The sequence below is a fragment of the Ascaphus truei genome, chromosome 1 (assembly GCF_040206685.1).
Source record: "Ascaphus truei isolate aAscTru1 chromosome 1, aAscTru1.hap1, whole genome shotgun sequence".
Classification (NCBI taxonomy): Eukaryota; Metazoa; Chordata; class Amphibia; order Anura; family Ascaphidae; genus Ascaphus; species Ascaphus truei.
This window is the reverse complement of record NC_134483.1, coordinates 404,725,058-404,741,099: the sequence shown is the minus strand read 5'-3', so window position 1 is coordinate 404,741,099 and position 16,042 is coordinate 404,725,058. Positions and strand designations below refer to the sequence as shown.

General features: G+C 48.2%; 1 long non-coding RNA gene across 1 annotated transcript in view; it reads right to left on the bottom strand.

Annotated features, from left to right (window-relative positions):
- LOC142502218 (uncharacterized) overlaps positions 1-16,042 on the bottom strand; it is a 32,533-nt gene that overhangs the window by 7,027 nt on the left and 9,464 nt on the right. The window contains exon 2 of the long non-coding RNA XR_012803677.1: positions 8,076-8,141. This is a non-coding gene — a long non-coding RNA (uncharacterized LOC142502218). The remainder of the gene's footprint in view (positions 1-8,075; positions 8,142-16,042) is intronic.

The following is a 16,042-nucleotide window of genomic DNA, read 5'->3' as shown; positions in this document are numbered from 1 at the left end:
ATAAACATATATATATATATATATATATATGTAGAGGTATCAGTACCGTGTTAGCCGAGCTTCAATAATTAAAAAATAAATAGATGATACCGTTCTGTGGCTAACGAAATGCTTTTATTTGTGCGAGCTTTCGAGATACAGTACACTGATCTCTTCTTCCGGCGATGTTACAATGAATGAAGCAAGCAAAGGGAATACTTAAAAACAGTGTCTCTTGGAATGCTATCTGTGCTTGTCCTTCCCCCGGTGTGGATGAGATTTATGGCTAGAGGTGTTAAATGGTTAAATGGTTTAACACCTCTAGCCATAAATCTCATCCACACCGGGGGAAGGACAAGCACAGATAACATTCCAAGAGACACTGTTTTTAAGTATTCCCTTTGCTTGCTTCATTTATTGTAACATCGCCGGAAGAAGAGATCAGTGTATCTCGAAAGCTTGCACAAATAAAAGCATTTCGTTAGCCACAGAACGGTATCATCTATTTATTTTTTGATTATATATATATATATATATATATATATATATATATATATATATATATATTTATATATAGAAGTCAAAAAATCACCCAAAAATCTACTCGCCAAACCAAAAAAATCTACTTGCCACTTAGCCCCGCCCCCAGCCTGCTCTTAGCCCCAACCCAGCCCACCCTTAGCCCCGCCCCCTGCCCAACCTTAGCCCCGCCCCCAGCCCTGCTTTTAAAAAAAGAAATTGAATAAATTCCTAGTAAGAACAACATTCGTTTTTGACATAACAGTTTATTTATTGTATTACATTTATACAGTGGCGACAAAGTTTATTCGAGCAAAAGCCGCCGGTTGACCGGGACTTACTCCGGCTGGTGCTGAGAATAGTCAGCGCGCCAGCCGCATCCAGCCGCGTCCCCTCCGTTCCCCCCCCCTCCAATCCGCGCGCAATTTATACACCTTCCCGACCCCCTAGCTGCTCCTGCTGTGCCCCTCTGCTTCCCCGCTCCCCCGCTTACCTCACTTCAAACCTTCAGGGGAGTCGGGGAAGCCGGGGAAGCCGGGCGCGCACGTGACTGTGACGTCACCGACGTCACGCGAACGAGCCGCTTCTCAACGCTTATCCACGCTGCCGCCACGCATCCTGCCGTGCGGTTTTTGCTCTAATAAACTTTGTCGGAGCAGTACTTGACTACAATTAGTTGTTACATAATTACGTGTGTGTGCGTATAAATGTCGGATTTTGAAAAAAAAGCCAGATGTGAATGACTAGTTTCCTGATGCCCTTAACCAGTGCCTGGATGCCCCCACTTCACAATATCTAAAGCAGCAATCCTGTCTGGGATCTTCCCTGATCTGCAGTCCCTCAATGTCCAGCTACCCTCATTCCCGCAATGTTATACAGTGGAGGGGAGGTGTTCCCTACTTGTTTTCTGGGTTAGGGGGGATTCCGATGTCTCCCATGTGAAGCTCGAGAGTTAGATCTGGAAGAAAGCAGTATAGGTTGTGTAGGTATAGGGCAGTTAAGATATACAGGGTAAATAAGATATCCAGATCCAGAGTGTGAGAGTGTGGGTGCGACAGAGAGGAAAAATAGTGGGTGCGACAGAGAGGAGAGAGTGTGGGTGCGACAGAGAGGAGAGAGAGTGTGGGTGCGACAGAGAGGAGAGAGAGAGTGTGGGTGACAGAGAGAGAGGCGGAAAGAGAGGCAGACAGGGAGAGAGAGGCAGGGAGAGGGTGACAGGGAGAGAGGCATAGAGAGACAGACAGGAGGTGACAGGGAGCGACAGAGGGTGACGGGAGTGGGTGACGGAGTGGGTGGGTGACAGGGAGTGCGTGGGTGACTGGGTGGGTTGGTGACTGGGTGGGTGGATTCACTCATACACACACACTCAGACACACACACACACTCACAGATAGACACACACACAGGAGACAAGGGATGTTGCACGAGTCAGGTACTGAGGGTTTGATCTCCCCGGGGGCCCCGCTGTTATTACATGCCAGGAGCTCTCTTCTCTCCCCTTGTCCTCCTCGGCAGCAGCACTTCCACCTTGGTCACAATAATGAGACGCGAGTGCCTCGCTTCCCCCCCGAGTGCCACGCTCCTGCCTCCCCGAGTGCCGCGCTCCCATGCCCCCCCCCCGCTCTCCACCCCCGAGTGCCACGCTCCCGTGCTCGCCCCCGAGTACCGCGCTATCAACACTCTGGCTGCCAGAGAGGCTGGGAGGAGGGACAGCACAGGTCAGAGAGGCAGGGGAGGAGGGAAAGCGCAGGTCAGAGAGGCTGTGGAGGAGGAAAAGCGCAGGTCAGAGAGGCAGGGGAGGAGGGAAGGCACTGCTCAGGGAGCCGGAGGCGGGGTAATTGCCTGCAGCAACATGAACCCGCCTCTGGCTTTGCCCCCCCTTCCTTCAGCGTGAGAGGGGGAAATTCAGCGCGAGCGGGGGAATTTAAACTGCAGCACGTGGGCTGCTTGGGCCAATCACCAAGGGGCAATTTCGAGTCGCCCCGGGAGCCTGGGTTTGTAGAACACTGTGTGTGTGTGTATATATATATATATATACAACAAATCTACAAAATGTAAACAAAAATCTGTGACATCCTCACAAGGGTGAAAAATTTTAATAGCAGAGAGCCATAGATATTGCAAGAATAAATGACCATCATTGGACATAGATGGTACTCTACTGAATTTCAAGGGATATCAAAAGAGCAAAAGTAAGATGGGAGGATGAATTCAGAATCTGTTGTTGCAACATGTACTGTATACAATAGTATCTGGAAGATCATTGCAGAGGCCTGTTTCCAGCAGTGGATCAATGAAGGATGAAGATGATGTATATCTATATCTATCTATATACTGTATCTATATATCTATCTATATATATATATATGACGTATATCTATATACATGCATGCGCGCACATACGCATCGCATCTTCAGCACTTGTTGACCATTGCTGGATGCAGGACCCCACTGAGCTTTCAGGTACTGTACTGCTGTTGCAATCCTCTCTTCTCCACATTAGGCCAACAAAGGTTCTAATTTCACTTTCCCATCTTACATTTGGTTATCGTCTTGGTCTTTGGATATCCCTTGGAATCCAGTTGTCTAGCGATAGTAATTTCTTCTTGCAATGTGTCCGCCCCACTTCTATTTTAATGTATTTCTCTGTGAGGATGTCACAGACTTTTGTTTGCTTTCACACCCATTCATTCGAATGTATACTCTATAAACAGTGCTCGTCAAATCTGGTTGCCCGGTCACCCCAAACTACTGGATTTTGATCCCTGGCGATTCCTCCTGGCCACCCCTGCAACACACGCGGTTCTGTGCTGAAAAAAAAAAATTATTAAAATTTTTAAAAATACCTGATTGGTGTGACACGACTTAGCGTGCTGCCAGGATTTTTTTTATTTTACATGCAGCAAAACTCTGAGCAGTGAAGCCCACCATTTCTTTTCAATCTAGCACAAAACAGGTAAGCAATGTCCCATGCCATCTCACATGCCTCATCCCATGTCTCTCATTCCTCACCCCTGGTCCCCCCTGGTCGCCCCTCGTCCCCCCTGGTCACCTCTGGTCCCCACAGCCTCCCTTGGCCCCCCCACAGCCTCCTCTGGTCACCCACCCTGTCTCACCCTGTGTCTGTCTCTCTCTCGCTCTCTCATTTTGATGTTAACGCTGCTGATGTAAACCATTAAAAAGGTTATCACGCAATTTTTTATAAAGCTTTATAAAAATTGATGAATTAAAGTTACCCTAGTTTAACTGTTTTAATAGTACCGACATAAGGCAATTTTCATTCAGTCCAGAACAGGAGGTAACACTTAAAGTGCAAGTACTATGCTTTAAAATGCATGGCAGGAAATTCCAGTGAGTAAGCAATGCATAATTAGACTCGGGCTTCTAAGCCACCCTGCTGATTCGGTTCCCCTGCGCCTGGAAAAAGGCCGTAGTTCAAAAGAATTAGCCAAGTAAAGTGTTAAGTGAGGAGGGGTAGATGCAAACACCTCCATCTTGCTAAGGCAGACAAAATGGCATCAGGTAAGAGATGCAGGTTCCATATGCTAAGTGACAAGTGAGGGTAGATATCATTTGTCACACATGCCCAGTTGCGATACTGAAGCTTTGTGTGAGGTTTCGCAGGACTGGCAAAACTCCAGAATAGGAGGGAATATTTCGTTCCCATGCAGAGGTTGGATGCAGAGCTTAGAGATAGGAATGTTAACCGTATAAGAAGCTGTGCAGCCCCTCAGGTAACAGTTCCATCTGAGATTCACCTAAGATCCATCTAAGATTCATCATGCGTTAAAGAGTTCCATCTAAGATCTTTCCTGTAACCAGATTTAACATTGTAACTAGTAAGTGTATTTTCATAGTATTTTGTAAATCAAGCAGTGTGTGTTCATTGTGTAAATAAATTACAATTTATTTTATCTTCTGCTATGCTCAGTCAAAGTATCCGAGAATTAAGGTGTTAAAAGCATTGGTCTCCCGTGTCAGTCCCCATACCCTGCGACCATATAGCAACTCTCAGGGAGAGAACACAGTAAATTCTTGCGGTACCTCTCGGTATGCAAACAGCTAGTGCTGTAGGTGAATCTCCCAATCTTTTCCCTCAGCTTCTATAAAGGCTTGCAGCATCTGCTTAAGGGTACCATTGAACCTATCACACAAACCGTTCGTCTGGGGGTGGTAAGAGGTCGTGCGCTGGTGCTTCACCCTGCAGGCATCCCAGGGACACTGTAACAATTCACTCATGAATTGTGACCCTTGATCGGTTAGAATCTCACTAGGGAAATCTACTCTAGTGAAGATAACTAACAATGCCTTAGCTACTGCCCTAACATCGATGGTGCAAGTGCTACAGCCTCAGGGTACCTGGTGGCAAAGTCCACCACTGTGAATATGTAACGCTTGCCAGACCAACTTGGGATCATGAGGGGTCTCACTATATCCATAGCTACCCTCTGGAAGGGTTCCCCAATTACTGGTAGTGGGTTCAGGAGTGCCTTAACATGATCACCCACCTTACCCACTCACTGGCAGGCATCACAGGTGCGGCAGAACTCTGCCACTGCCCCAGATGCCCCCGACCAGTAATAATGATGCAACAGCCGGGCTCTCATCCGAGTGACCCGCTGATGCCCAGATAGTGATATGGAGTTGGCTACCTGTAACAGTTGCTGCCTATACTCCCTCTGTACCACTAACTGTCTTCTACCTGTTCAAACCCTAGCTAGACCTGTAGAACCCTACTCTCTATACAAGAGCCCATGGTGCCATAAGAACCGATCTGACCCTCTGTCCGAGGCAGACTCGAATGCCCAGAGTCTCATGCCTGCCAAGCTGGGATCAGACCTCACTGCTTCCCTAAACTGGGTCCATAACCCTGGCCACCTTAGTCTCTAAGTCGGGGGCAAGGGGAACAAGTAAAGGGGAAGGTAAGCCAGCATACTGTTGCGACTCAGTCTGGCTTTCATGCCTGGTCTCCTCAGAGATCCCTGGAACTGTTGACCCCAAATTCAGTGGGATGGCGAAATCCTCAGGTGTACATCCTTTTCTCTGGCTCCTAGTAATCACTGCAACAGGAGTCAGCTCCACCATAAAAACACAAGTAACGTGCTTCAGCTAATTGAGGAGCACCTCAGTATCTAACCTGGGCAATACCCCACCTTCCTCATGCCATGTCCGGCACCCCCATCAATAAAGACACGGGCAACCTGAATGGACCGTGGTCCTCCATCTGGCATGGTCACCTGTATCCATGTGCCTGGAAGCAGATCCTCTGGCTGGACCATATCAGCTTGAACCAGAGTAACAGTGGCACCAGATTCGAGCAAGCCAGCTGCTTGGCGATCTCCGATGGTTGTTGGTTTGCAGCCCGACCGGCGCAATCTGATGTCCCTCCGTCTCTGCTGCTGTACCACAGGCTGTAGGTGCAGGATCCTTTGTCGGCGTCCCTCAGTGGACCGGCTGGATGGTTGTACCTGGCTCTTCTGTGTGTGCCCCTTGCATGTTGGCAACCGACTTTGTAGCTGGAGAGCTTTGCCCCTGATGGGGTCCACCGGACCTCGGATGGTCCGTACTCTCTGGCTTTATCTGACCAGTCTTATTGCATTGCTAACACCTCCTCTCGTGTTTGAACAATGCAGCTTCGGGTGCACTTTCATCTGCTCTTCCACTGAGGTGTACTTTTGACTCACTTGGTCGGAGTGGTCGTTTCAAAGGAAGCCCTTTTTTGCACATCAATGCCCGACTGGTGACAAATACATCTGCCATGTGTGAGGATGCGGGGGTCACGACAGCTGCAGCGTGACCTCCCCTCACCTCATGTCCCGGCCGCTACTGCGGGGCGCCCCCTTCGCCGGCCCCGTCCAGTTGCTATGGTTGGGGGACTCCCTCTTCGTCCCCTGCGGATGGTTGCTGAGCCGCAAGCGGCTTGAGCTATGGTGGCTGCCTCTGTAAACTGGTGCGCGCACTCTCCCGTTACAAAGCGCGCGTCAGAGTCCTTTAATTTATTCACTGCTCCTGCAGTGAGGCCCCGCCCCCAACACTCTCACAGAAGTCAATCATGCAAAAAGACTGCTCACCTGTATTCCTTTTTAGGCAACCTATCCAGGACAGCTCCATGGAGTCCTCCAGGTCTGCCCTCTCTTCCTATTCGCCAGCCTCACTATATTATGCCTGTCCTGCCATTTCCACATCGCTCGACATAGTCTCCACTTGCGGATGTCTACTCTGGCACTTTCTCTCTTTATTTACTCAGGGCACGACTGGGCTTGGCGGACGTCAACCTCTGACTCTCGATCCCTGCTTGGAAACAGACTTTCCGGAATTCTCCAATCCCTGACCTTGGCTAACAGCAATGACTACGGAACTTCTTTACCGGTACCGGCAAGTATTGCTAAAGCTAACACCACCTGGCCTGGCAACGCCTAAAATACCACACTCTGGACACGCTCCTTTTGTTGCGGGTGCGTGCTCATATAAGTCCCCACCTCAGGATAAGGGAAGGGTCTGGTCTGCGGGCACCACCGGCGTAACACCATGTTAGCAGCGTCCACATAGGTCTTTGGTTTACGGTCAAAGACCCACTCTCTCACGTCCGGTGGACACTGCTGCAAGAACTGTTCTATAAAAACCAAGTCAGAAAAGAGAGGTACTATGTGGCACCCAATCTGATTGGCTGTAGTAGACCATGTGACAGAGGTTGTAGGAGAAAGGATACAACGTCATCCAAAGGGAGTCACGTGGTCTACTTCAGCCAATCAGATTGGGGATATGGTTCCCATGATCTGATTGGCTCAAGTACCATGTGACAGAGGCCATCTTGCTTTTGATGATGTCCTGTTAAAGGGAAAGGAAGCACAGCCATTCTGATTGGCTGGCTTTATTTCCTTTACATGACGTCACCAAAATAAAAAAATCAGATGGTTTTCACTGCCCAATCAGGGCCGTGGGAGCCATGTGTTGGAAATGTGACGTCATATGCCTATAAAAGCCTATGATGCCTCATTTTAGAGCAAGAAGTCGTGGAGGACGGACCTCCTCCAGCAAGAAGAGGACGAGGGCATGCCGGAAGAAGATACAGATGAAGCAGAAGAGACAGATGAAGACCCCCAGAAGACTGACATTTGGATTACAAATGTACACTGGCGACACACTTTATTCGAGCTCGGCTAGTCCCACGAATTCGGGTATACCCGGGTGTATTGAGGTTTGTGACTGTTTTCTGCCCGAGTGCATTGAGGTATTTTCCATGCAGGGATTGAAGCATTTTATTCCCGCTGGCTGCAATACTGCACAGTATATATATATATACTGCATTACAATTCATGAATTTATGCCATCTGGTAGACACGCGAAGCATTGCAGCCTATTAAATCCTAATCATTATCATTTAACAGATCAGCCGCCCGTCAGCCAGGCATGAACCCAGGCTGGGAAGGCAAATGCAACGGGGCTTGTCAGAGGTGAGGAGCGGGGCATTCCAGGTATCTGCCAGGTACATACCGGGTATTTGCTCGAATAAAGTGTGTCGGTGCAGTAAGAAGAAGAAAAAGAAAGAAGATAAAGACTTGGGTTTTTATTTTTACCTTGTTCCTGTTGCGATGATTGGTTTGTTAGCATGCGAGTCCCTGGGATTCAGAGGGTGAGGTCATCTAAAGGTAAATAAAAATATTAAATGTATGTTATTTTTATTTTACAGGTTTTTGATTTTTTTTTATGTGATTGATTTTTTTATGCCCATTTATTGCCCCAGTGTTTATGTATGTCCCTATGGATATACATACATACATACATACATACAGGAACAATTAATGGTTTTGGATTTTTAATTTTAATGGAATTTAATTATTTTGGATGCCCATTTCTTGCCCCTGTATTTATGTATGTCTCTATGGATACACATACATACATACAGGGACAACCAATGGTTGTTTTTGCAAATGCTTGTTTGGCTTGTTTTGATGTATTTTAAATGTAGTTTGCTTGTTTGTTTAGAAATGTTGTTGCAATGTAATTTTTATTTTTATTTAGTTAGATGTATTTTTTTGTGGTGTTTTAACGTTTATTTCAGGGGGGGCGGTGCTTTTTAATAGTGGATTCTTTTTGGGGGTTATATTTTGGCTAATGGTGGTTACTTTGAGCTTTCATTTATTGCATAATGGTTTGGTTTTGGTGTTTTAATAGTGAATTGTGTAATTTAATTTGCATTGGATTAATTGATTGTTGTTAATTTCTTTCTGTTTACTTCTTGATTTGTTTTTATTTTCTTATTGTTTGGATGGCATTGGACCTTGTTTGTAATTGTTTTTTTAGGTTTAGCATTGACTGCATAGTGTTAAATGATGCACAGATTATTTGCATAATGTACACACTGTGCCATTCAATTGTTTGATTGGATTTTGATATATATTTAATTGGCTATGTGTTGTATTTGATTTTGAGATGTGTTTTATTTTGATATGTGCTGTTTTTTATTTTGAGATGTGATGTTTTTATTTGGGCCTGTTTTTGTAATAGTTACCCATTTCTTTGTATATTGGTTAATCATGCCCATATGGGCATGATGAAGCCACTGTACAAGTGAAGGGTGTGGGTGATTGCCTGGGGAGGGTGGTTAGGCCTCCAGGGTGGGTATCGGGGCAATGTGGGTTAACCCCTTAATTACTTTCGTGATTATTAACCGCTAAGATGATTAAGGGGCTAGGGGACATTAGAATGTATTTTTGATATGTATTTTTCTGGCAACGGAGGACAGGAACTTGCAGTATCCTGACGAGAAAGCCCATCATATTGCAGGTGTAAATAGGAGGTAAGTTATTTTGCCCATTACTGTACTGTATGTATGTGTTGGTGTGGGGGGGGGGTTGATTTATTTAAATGTAGGCCATGTTTTATTTTTTTACATACAGACGAGACAACGAGTATTCTAAAGCTTGCCTTAAACTAGCCTGGTTACATGCTGGGTGTAACCTGGCTAGTTTAAGGCATTTCTGCATTGACTAATGACCCATCGGATTAACAAAGCAGGGTTCCCTGGCAGTCCCATTCAGTTTGAATGGGACTGCCAGGGACCCCCGCTGTTAATCTGATGGGCCATTAGTCAATGCAGAAATGCCTTAAACTTGCCTTAAACTTGCCTTAAATTAGACCCAGTATATACCATGGTCTTTTTGGCTATTGCCACTGGTTTGTGTTAGAATAACCGTCGGCACTACAGTACAGGATTGGTACCGCAGAGCTGCGGGGACCCATGGAGACCAACTGAGGACCCCCGGATGCCCACGGGTATCACCCGAGGACCCGGTACCACCTGCGGACTACCACCTGAGTACTACCACCTGCAGACCCATGGGGAACAGCTGCTGTGGGGGCCCTGAGGACCGCAGGGACCACCCGAGAGCCTCAGACCCCCATGGAAACCACCCGAGGGCCCCCAGAACCCCATGGGAACCACACAAGGGTTCCCAGAAACCTGTAGGGACGACCCGGGGACACCCAGACACCACGGGACCACCCGTGGACACCATTGGGGCCCGTAGTGACCCACAGGGACCACCTGGAGACTCATGGCACCTAGCGGGGACCACCCAGAGACCCGTGGGTACACCCCAGGGTGCACTGTGGGGCCTGCAGACACCCGTCGGAACCATTGGGACCTCAGTTGGCCTGGGGTATTAAGCCTGTATGTAAAATAATAAATCATGTTTTTATGAGGGGGGGGGGAGAAAGGGGGCACAGAGGGTGGGTGTATTATGTATTAATGTTAATTACATTTTGTAATGTTTATTGTTGTGGGGACTAGCAGGTGGGTAGTGGGGCTGTTATGTGTTTTTATTGTGGGTAGCAAGGATGTGTGAAGGGGTATTGTCCCCAAGGGTGGTTGGTTAGACTTCCCGGGTGGGTAGTGGGGGAGGGTGTTTAGGCCTCCCGGGTTGGTAGTGGGGGAGGGTGGGTTAACCCCTTAATTACTCTACCGGTTACTAACCGCTAAGGTGATTAAGGGGTTAGGGGACATCAGATTGTCTCTTTTTATTGTTTTGTATTGTTTGCAGCAACGTGGGCATGGACGGTGATGAGAACGGCCTTAATCGTGGCAGCCTGACAAGGGTGAGTGCAAGATTTATTTACTTTATTTATGCTGTTTATTGTTTTTTAAATGGACAAATGCATTAATATCCATATGGATAATAGTAATTTTGCCCATTATCGTACTGTATGTTTGTCACGCTAACTCTGATTTGAATTGAACACGTCTTAGATATAATAAATATAGTTTATTCCTTAAAGAAGGTGAACACACAAGATTGCACAACTAACATACAAGAATGTAACACTTAGGGTTTGGGCAATGAAGCAATCTGGGTCTGGATTAGTGTCACGCTGCGCTCACCACAAACAGGACGGAAGACTGCGGGGCTGAGGTGGGGATAGAAAGACACCGACCCACAACCACGCAGTCCTGTCCGGAATGCGTAGTCCAAGTCGTACAGCGTCGTAGGGTTGGAGAGGTCAGGGTAGTCAGGGTACTTGCCGTATTCCAGGGTTGGAGAGTAGAGGATGGTAGATTTCCGTAGCCAAGGTCCAGGGAAATAGAAGGTAGAATGGTCGAGGGACGAAGCCGGGGTCAAAGCGCTGGAGAGTGTAGGAATCCAAAGAACAGCCAGGATCAGGACAGGAGTTTATGCTCAGCAAGGAATGACAGACTGGAGCAGGTATATAAGTGGGAAGGATCCAATTACCTTGCAGGGGTGTGATCCGGTCCTCCAATGGTGTCCGGGAGGCAATAATCCGAAAAAGCCTGCAGGTCAGGCTTTCCTGGTGATTACCTTGGTTGCCGAGCAACCCGCGCGCGTGCGCGATGCGCGTCGCGGAGCGCTGACGTCACGCGGGCGTGCGTCCAAGTTCCCTCCCTGTGGGAGGCACCGGCAGCTCCTTTCCAACCGTGCGTGTACCGCCCTGGCAGTGCGTGGGCGCATGGGTCCACCGTGTGATGCGTCAGCGGGGCGGTCTCTGACCGGAGTTGCGGCAGATGTGACAGTATCCCCCCCTTGAGGGGAGACCTCCGGGCGACCCAGGGATGGTTTATCAGGGTAAATAAATGATACGGTTGGCATGTACCTGACGATGAGGGATCCACTCTCTCTCTTCCGGGCCATAGCCTCTCCAGTGTACGAGATATTGCAATCCTCCTCTGGACATTCTAGAGTTGAGGATAGTCTGTACCTCGTATTCTTGTTGACCCTCTACCAGTATGGTTTTCGGAGGTTTAGGTTGTCCTTTGGAGGATGAGTCTTGTAGACATGGTTTTAGAAGGGAGGAGTGAAAGACGGAGGGAATTCTCATATTTTTTGGCAGTTCAAGCCGGTAGGCTACTGGGTTGATCCTTTTAGTGATGCGGAAAGGACCGATAAAGCGCGGTGCCAGTTTGGGTGAGGTTACCTTTAAACGAATGTTTTTGGTGGATAACCAGACCCTTTGTCCTACAGAGTACCCTGGGACCTCTCTTCGGTGACGGTCCGCTTGTCTCTTCTGTAGTTTACCAGCGTGCTGTAGGTTAAGATGGATTTTCTGCCATAAGTCTTGTAAGTGGAGGATCCTGTCCTCTGCGGCCGGGACTCCAGACTTCGAGATAAGAGAAGGGAGTGCAGAAGGATGGAAGCCATAGTTGACCATGAATGGTGACTGTTGGGATGATTCATTCCGAAAATTGTTATGGGAGAATTCTGCCCACGGGAGAAGTTCCGCCCAGTCGTCTTGAGTATCAGCAACAAAACACCTTAAAAATTGTTCCAGAGACTGATTGGTGCGTTCCGTTTGCCCATTGGTCTGGGGGTGATAGCCTGACGAAAAGTGTAGTGTGACGTCCAGACTCTTACAAAACGCCCTCCAGAACCGGGAGATGAATTGGGATCCTCTGTCAGATACTATGACCAGGGGGGTCCCATGGAACCTGAAGATCTCCCTGATGAAAACGTCGGACAACATCGGTGCGGTGGGTAGACCTTTCATACAGTAGGGATGAAGTGTGCCTGTTTTGAAAACCTGTCCACCACTACAAGTATGGTGTCCATGCCTCTAGATTTAGGCAACTCAACGATAAAGTCCATAGATATGTGTGTCCAAGGACGTTCCGGGATAGGTAATGGTTGAAGGAGACCGGCAGGTCTGTTGTGTGGTGTCTTGTTCCGTGCACAAGTAGAGCATGTAGCTACAAAAGCTTGTATGTCTCTCCGCATGTTGGGCCACCAGAACGTGCGTTCTATGAACTCAGTAGTTCTTTTGGTGCCACGATGACCAGCTGTCTTGGATGAATGCCCCCACTCCATGACTCTCCTCTGGTAAAGAAGGGGGGTGAACAAACGATCCTCTGGAACATTGAGTCCTGCTGGGATGTTGTTCTGAGCCTTGGTAATATCCGACAAGGCACTGAAAGTATTGGCTGCCACAATGCAAGTGGATGGAAGAATGGTCTCCTGCTGTTCCACCTTGTTATCTTCTACCAGGAACTGTCGAGACAAGGCGTCGGCTTTAAGGTTCTTAGACCCTGGGATATATGAAATAAGGAAATTGAAGCGCGTAAAGAATAAGGACCATCTTGCCTGGCGAGACCCGAGTCGCCGTGCTCCCTCAATGTATAGTAAGTTTTTATGGTCTGTTAATATCGTGACTGGCGTTTCCGTGCCCTCCAGTAAGTGTGTCCACTCCTCTAAGGCCAGTTTGATCGCGAGGAGCTCACGGTTACCCACGTCATAATTCCTTTGGGCGGAGGATTTTCTTTTAGAAAAGTACGCACAGGGGTGAAGTGGAGCTTGAGGGTTCTTTCTCTGGGAGAGTATAGCACCTGCTCCTACATCGGATGCGTCAACCTCTAAGGAAAAGGGTAATGAAGGGTCTGGGTGTATTAAGATGGGTGCTGAGGCGAATGCCGTTTTTATCCTCTCGAAGGCCTGGAGAGCTTTGTCAGACCAATTTGTAGGGTCAGCTCCCTTCTGAGTGAGCGCCGTGATGGGTGCTACTACCGATGAGAATCCTTGAATGAACCTCCGGTAATAGTTGGCGAAGCCGAGGAACCTTTGGATAGCCTTGAGGGAGAGAGGACAGGGCCATTCGAGTACAGCTTTGACCTTGGTAGCGTCCATAGCGAGACCGGTGTCCGATATGATGTAGCCGAGAAAGGAGGTAGATTTTTGGTGGAAATGGCATTTCTCGAGCTTAGCAAACAAGTGGTTCTCTCTTAAGCGCTGCAAGACTTGTTTGACGTGAGTAGTATGTTCCGGCATGGATCTGGAAAAAATTAGTATATCGTCCAGGTATACTATCACATGACGGTCCAGAAGGTCTCTAAAGATGTCATTGACAAAGTCTTGGAAGACAGAAGGGGCGTTACACAACCCAAACGGCATGACCCGGTACTCGTAATGCCCGTCGCGAGTGTTGAATGCTGTCTTCCATTCGTCTCCTTGTCTGATTCTAACCAGATTATAGGCGCCTCTGAGATCCAGTTTGGTAAAGATCCTAGCTCCTTGGAGTTTGTCAAATAATTCTGCTATCAATGGAAGGGGATAGCGGTTCTTTATGGTGAGTTTGTTGAGACCGCGATAGTCTATGCAGGGTCTGAGGGTTCCGTCCTTTTTTTTGACGAAAAGGTGATGAGGATTTTTGAATGAACCCCCTCTGGAGATTCTCCTGAATATATTGTCTCATAGCCTGGGTCTCAGGTATAGATAATGGGTATGATCCTCCTCTCGGGGGAATGGCACTGGGTAGAAGATCGATTGGGCAATCGTACGCACGATGTGGCGGAAGTTCCTCTGCCTGGCGTTTGTCAAATACATCGTGAAAATCTTCATATATCCCCGGCAGCTGTATCCTGTCAGGATCCGTGACCTCCAGACCTGCCACTGCCTTAGGAGCAGACATGCAATGTTCCAAGCAATTGGAACTCCAACGTAGAGGTGTGGACTCTGTCCAGTCAACGACTGGATTGTGGATCCGGAGCCACGGGAGTCCCAGAATAACGTCCGTGGAGGGAGTGTGGATAACATCCAGTGTTATGGTCTCGGAGTGGAAGTCACCAGTTGAGATCTTAAGGGGCACAGTTTGCAAGGAAATGAATGCGGGCTGCAAGGGTCGTCCGTCGATGGCTTCAAGGGCTACCGGTCGATCTTTGGGTACCAACGGTATCCTATTCTTGATAGCGAACTCTTGGTCCACGAAGTTTCCCCCTGACCCTGAATCCAGAAAGGCCCGTGTCTGTACTGTGAAGGTCTCACCGAATATGGAGATGGGTAGATAAATCCTAGTAGAGGGTTGAGGAGGGGGAAAGGTTGCAGTGCCCAGCGTGATCCTCCTTATACTCACTGGGCTTTGGCGTTTCCCGGTTTAAGCGGACAGTTGATCACCAGGTGGCCGTTATTGACGCAGTAGAGGCACAGCCCCGCTCGTCTTCTCCGTTGCCTCTCGATAGGCGAAAGACTAGTCCCTCCCAGCTGCATGGGTTCGTCTAGAACGGGAGTTGTGGAGAGTAGGGGACCTTGGTGGAAAAGGAGGACGATTGTATACCTCGAGGGTGTTTGTTTCTCTCCATCTTTCTCTCTTGGAGACGCTGATCCATACGGATGCACAGGTTTATCAGATCTTCCAGTCCAGCGGGGCGATCCAGAGATGCCAGTTCGTCCTTCAGACGTTTGTACAGGCCCTGCCAGAAGACTGCAGATAGGGCCTCATCGTTCCAGCCGGTCTCTGAAGCCACCGTCCGAAAATCCAGGGCATAGCGAGCCACAGTACGGTCTCCCTGAGAAATATTAAGCAGAGTATATGCGGCGGTAACCTTACGCCCTGGGGTGTCAAACACCCTTCTGAACTCGGCGATGAAGAGGGCGAGGTCTGAAGTCAGATCGGGACGTTGCTCCCAGATAGGAGATGCCCAGGCTAGAGCGGCGTCAGTCAGCAAGGAGAGTATGTACGCGACCTTTGATCGTGAAGAAGGGAAGTGAGAGGGGTGGGCAATATTCTAATCAGGAGCTCATTTCCCTAGCCCCTCCCAAAAGGCTAGGCGCCTCCAAGTCTGCCTTTTACAGGAAAGCCTTTGTCTCAAGGTGGGAAACACAACACTTTACACAAGTACCCATGTCCTGCTCTTCTTTGTTCTAGCATACACAAGCAGGGAGAGGGAGCCTTTGATCAGAGGGCTTAATGTAGACCACTTATCGCCCACTGAGCATTAACATACCATATGGCCTCCAGCTTTCCCGGGCTTAGAAATACCAGGGATGCAGAGTAACATTTTAATATTAAACATATACTAAAATAATCCGTTCTGTTGGTCTGAGCGAGCTGAAGTTTGCCAAGTCCTCATGCCGGAGGACCCTTGCCATAGTGGCCAAATATCAGCCTTCCACGACCCCCAGAACTGGAGATACAAAAACCAAGTTAAAATCCCCTATTAACTTTAATGCAGGATTCTCCACTATAAGCTAAAAGAAATCACTACATTTCACTCTTCCATTGAAATCAATGGCTCCGCCGCTATAGGCTTTTAATGGAGCAACTC